Genomic DNA, 6,078 nt, shown 5'->3' with positions numbered 1-6,078 from the left:
GAATTATTTATCAAACTATAAAGATGACGGCAATGGATGCTGATAATACCACTTTACGTTGATATAATAGCACTCCATTAACTCATTTAAACATAGTTTTCATAGATCCCTCTATCTATTGACTTTTCGGGTTGCAGTCAACTTCACATCACCATCTTAATATAGATTAATCTTAAAATAACATTTATTTACTATGAAAGTATTTTTTTTAAAAAAATTGATTATATCAAGTTTTATAAAAGTTTTACCGGTCATCAATTATTCAAGTTTAATCAAATTTATATTTAAAACAATTTTAAAACAAACTCAAATTAAATCATATTTTAAATCGATAAATCGCTTGTTAATTTACTGGAATAGATAGGGTTTAATAGCTATAATTTAAATAGGTAAGAGTAATATAATTTTTTTTTATTAATGTTGGTGTCTGGGTCAGTTTGCGTGTACCTCGACTAATCCCACGGGCCCTGAAGTTAACGACCATGTAAGCCTCTAATGACCATCATATTAATAATTATAAGGCTCGAACTTGAAATCACAGAAAGAGCAAATCTCTTGATTTTAAATTTTTATCACTGGACCACGTATAATATGGTTGGGGTAAGAGTAATATTGAACAGTGAACATATTGTCATACGTGGGGTGGCAATAGCAATGTGTACTTCGACAGCTGCCTAGTGTGCATTTAGGTGGCATTTACCAACCGAGGGATGATGGAAGTCGTGGCTGGTGGCCTTGCCATTGAAAAGGAAAAAAATCTGACAGACTTCACATGTCCAAATACATTGAAAACAGTTTAGTGTTCGTGTCGTGTGCAAAAAAGCTCTGGAACACACGCATGGGATGTGGAAAGGAGCTCGAAATCCTTCACCAGAACTCACCTAGTTTGTCTGAGGTTGTTACTTGCCGTTGAATTTCTCTTTTAAATTCTGATGCTATAATTGCTGAATTTTTATTTTTCTCGAGCTATGTTTGTCCTATATGGACTCGTCAAGGCTTCACTTCTCTCGATGCATTTTATAATTTCGAGATATTACTTTTATAATTTTCTCGAAAGTTTAATGTTAGCCCGTCATTAAATATCTAATTAAATATTACTACCAGGGCACCTCCACTTTTTGGAATTTCCGTTTTGGGTTTTAGAATTTTTCCCTGAGATATCATCGCATATGTTGTGATTCGAGAGCAAAAAATAAAAGAAATTAAAGAAAAAGGAAAGGACCGAAAAAAGAGATCATCTCCTAGCTTTCAAAACAATTTTTTGAAATCTAAAAGGATAATGTTAGGGTTTAAACAGTGGAAGCATTGACGAGTCCATAAGATTCTCACGTTGCTACTTTGGAAAAGTGTTTAGTATTGTTATATAGTATGTTTTTTTTAAAATATTTTTTATTTGTTATATTAATATATCAAAATTATTGAAAAATATTATAAAAATTAATTTAATATTTTTTTAAGATAAATATACTTAAAAAAAATAACTAAAAATAAAAGTTATTAAACTCACGAGCAGGTAAAAACCGTGCTTCATATCCTCTTGTAACTTTAGTGTATCTATTTTGAACTAACTCTCAGACTAGATATCAACACTGTTTGATAGTAAGTTTCAACCTGTTTATTATTAAAATATGATTATATTTTTATTTTAAATTATTTTTTTATTATTTTGATGTCAAAAATAAATTTTAAAAAATTAAAAAATATTATTTTAATATATTTTAAAACCATTTTAAAAAACAATCACGACCTTCCTAAAAAAATTCCAATCAATTACTCAACCGGGCTCTCTATCCTCTGGTAACTTTGGTATAGCTTTTTTGAATTATCTTTCAGCTAGAATCCAATCAATTACACTCGACTTCTCTTTGTGCTCCTGTGAAATTTGAACTTGGAGTCGTGCTCGTGCTACGTTGCTGAACAGTGTAGGGACCACCTGGGCTTCTTCTTCTTTTTTTTAATGTATCGAAAGTGTCAAGAACAGTGTTCGTTAGGATAGGTAACAATTACCCAAATAAAAAAAGGCATGATTACATTGATTTTTTTAAATAGATGGGTTGTAATCTTGCTACTATTGGTGAGCAGGGACGCTCGGAGACAGTGAGGGATGAATAATACTCTTAGATTACCTGTCCCTATTACAATATATCTCGAGACTAAAAAAATGAGACAGAAGGATTAAATGTCAAATTAGAAAGATAATTATTGAAGCTTGCATTGTGGGTTAGCAAAATACCAAACCGAACAGCTCATCTAATCTAATCTAATCCATTACAAAACAACCTTCATGGTTTTTGGTCCTTTTCCTCTCCTGGATTTTCTCTAACCTAGCTACCCTATTCAAACAGGAATTGCTCCGAACCCACACGGCCAGACTCTAATCACCGCTATGAACATCGGCAACGTCTGTATCAAACTTGGGAGCATTTATATAAAAAACTCGGACCAGTCAAGTTGCATGGTGCTATATTAGTTTATTTTCCATGGCTATATAGTTTGGACCAACATCTTTTTAGAATGTAAAAAACTAATATCAAAGATTGTCAAAAATATTTTGGTATCATCATTATTAAATGTGATACAATAATAAGTCAAACTTAAAAGATCACAACAGATAATAAATTAATTGTATGAAAGTTACATAAAATGACCTTGTCAATTAATTAAGCTTTGAAAAAACAAAATCAAAGCAAAAAAAAAAAAAAACAAAGGTGAGGTTCATCTTATTTAACCTATCAAATTCATGATACAGTTTATAAAATTTATTGGATCAAATGATTTTTTTATTAAAAGATAAAAAATAAATTTATCATAAATTTAATATTAAAAAATAAAAATTATCCTACATTAAATAATAATTTTTTTTAAAAAAACCCCAAAGGTTTGTTACACCGAAGCTTGTGCGCATGGACTAAAAGACCAATATCTTTTCCTTTGAAATAGCCTAAAAGAATTTTGTTGTTGCCAGCAAAATTTGATTCCGCGCGTTTTAATTAATTGAGCTACAATAAAAAGTTGTTGTCAAATAATATCGTCTGTTCTTTTTTTTATTTTAAAAATACATATGATAAGTCGTTAATTGCTTGAAAGGATTTTATTGTTGCCGGTGAGAATCATATCCACGTCCTCAGCCTCCTCCTTTCATACTTTAACTAACTAATCTACGCATGAAACTGTCATAAAACAATTAAAAATATATATTAACTCAATTGATTGCTTATATCTACAATTAAATTGCCACTCGGTCTTTACAGTATGTTCGGTTGTTGTGAAATAAGGTATTTTTTAAGAAATGTTTTTTTTAATGCATTAATTTTTTTATAGATATTTGTACTTTAATATTAATATATTAAAACCATAAAATATTTAAAAAAACATCAATTTAATAATTTTTTAAACTAAAGTACACTTTCAAAATAAACCTAGACACAATTTCAAATGAAAAAACAATTCACCTCTTAGATGATATTTGTTTTTGTGGTACAGCTGTATTTAAAAAAATTAATTTTTTTCTTGTTTTAAATTGTTTTTTTATAGAATAAAAATATTATTTTAATATATATTAAAAAAAACATTTTAAAAAAATAATTTGTAACGCAATTTCATACCTTCGTCGAATTTATTAATGTTACGTGGTGCGTTGGACCAAATGCCTTCAACTATGGTGCCGTGGAAGCACTGACACCGGAGCCGTTTATATGTGGGCCCATCAGCATTTATTTGATCAGTGAACCAATGCTAACAGGTTGAACTTTTAACCACAAATAAAAAAATAAAAAAAAAAACCTCAAAAATGTTTTTTGAAAAAAGTGTCATGCACGGCATGATTGATTTTAATTAGTAACCTCACCCAAAAAAAACATAATTGAGAAAACACGCTATATTTGTTTTGTTTTTGTATTTTAAAAATGTTTTTAAAAAATTTAAATTTTTTTATTTTTTATTTAATTATTTTTTTATTTTAAATTATTTTTTTATGTTTTTAGATTATTTTATCAAAAATAATTTTTAAAAAATAAAAAAAAATTATTTTAATATATTTCTAAATAAAAAAACTTTAAAAAACAACTACATCAACACTACAAAAACCAATTTCAATTGATTTTACAGCATAGCTTGTTAATTTAAAAAATTAACCCAGCCTAACTCATTTGAGTGCATTATCTTTAATTGAAGTCAGGGATCTAAAACAATTATATATATATATATATATATATATATATATATATATATATTAAAATATTATTATTTTAAATTAAAAAATAAATTAAATTATCTTGTATTCTAATTTGATTGAATTAGTTTGATAGCATAAACTCTCATCTAATTTAATATGACACTCATTTATTGGATTAAGTTTAATAGTACTAATTTGCTTTAAATTTTTTTGTTTAGGTTTGCAATTTTATCAGTTAACAAAGACCTTGAAAACTTGTGTTTACTTGTTCTATAGACACTTAAAGGAGGGTTGTGCTGTTTTGAATTAAAAAATAAATTAAATTGGATCTCGCTTGTGTTTTAACTAGATTAATTGAGTTTGATAGTTTAAAACTTTAATATAAAACTCGGCTTATATTGAATTTTGTCTCATGCCAGGCACGGTTTAATAATATATACTAGTTTGCTTAAAAATATATTGTTTAATTTTGCAACATTATCAATTAGCAAAGACCTTGAAAACTTGTATTTGCTTATTCTTTCGGGACTAAAAGGATGGTTGCATTGTCTTGAATTAGAAAATAAATTAATTTAGATTGTTTTAGCTTAATTAACGAGTTTGACAATACAAGCTCTCATTTAATTTAATATAAAACCCGGCTGATGTTATATATATATATATATTTTTTTTTTAGTTTAATATGGGTGTCCGGGTCAGCTTGCGCACACCTCATGTTAAATTTAATATTATAACAAGTTACCGAATTGATATGCTAGGCCATGCACGGTTTATTAATACTAATTTGCTTTGAAATATTTTATTTAATTTTGCAATATTATCAATTAAAAATGACCATGAAAACCTATATTTACTTATTCTTTTGAAAATGAAAGGAAGGCTGTACTGTTTTGAATTAAAAAATAAATTATATTGAGTTTCACTCTTGTTTAAACTGAATTGACTTAATTTCATTTGATTTAATATAAAACTCGACTTGTATTAAATTTTAAATTACAACAAATTACTGAACTGATACAGTTTGATAATGCCGTCTTGCTTAAAAATATTTTGTTTAATTTTATAATATTATTAATTAACAACGACCTATAAAACTTGTATTTACTTATTCTTTCGACACCGAAGGAAGGTTTCTTGTATTTTTTTCCTAGCAATCAATATATATATATATATATATATAAAGAAAAAAGAAAAAAAATGTATTGGACGTGGACTCGAGAGTTGTTATAAATCGAGTGGAAAAGCCAATGGTGTCTTCAACCAATCAAGGGATTGATTGTTGATAGCAAGTGTACGTTAAATGCTATAAATAGAAAATCTCTAGAATTTCCATGCAATCATTAACGCCAATGTGTTAATTATCGAGGGGTTGAAAACACAATATCTTTTTGAATACGTGACAGCTTAAATAAAATTTAAAAACGTAAAATCTACTCAAAAATACTCGCCGGACCGCCACTACAATTCACAACGCCAACACGCCGCTTCCTGGATAAACACTAGAATCGACAACATGAGTAGTTAGGTTTATTACTAGTATATTTTTTTTCACCACTATTCCCTCCCAGTTGCGGTCATGGGCCGCCGTTGCCTCGTCCACCGAGTAAAATAAAATTACTAGCACTATTTTTTTATGGTTTTGATTTTGGTGATATTAAAAATAAAAAATATTATTTTTATATATTTTTAATTATAAAATATTTTTAACATCACAATATTTAATGCTAACGAATTTTACAACTTTTTAAAGCTCACTGCCCCCAAAAAATAATAAAAAATTACTATACCCGTATAACATGTTTGGAATTTTCTAAATTAAATTAAATTTTAAAAATAAAAAAAATAAATGAAAGGCTAACCTATCTCATTTACTACATTAAAAGAAATAAATTATCTACCAATCT

This window comes from Populus trichocarpa, chromosome 14 (assembly GCF_000002775.5).
Source record: "Populus trichocarpa isolate Nisqually-1 chromosome 14, P.trichocarpa_v4.1, whole genome shotgun sequence".
NCBI lineage: Eukaryota > Viridiplantae > Streptophyta > Magnoliopsida > Malpighiales > Salicaceae > Populus > Populus trichocarpa.
This window is presented reverse-complemented; position numbering follows the sequence as displayed.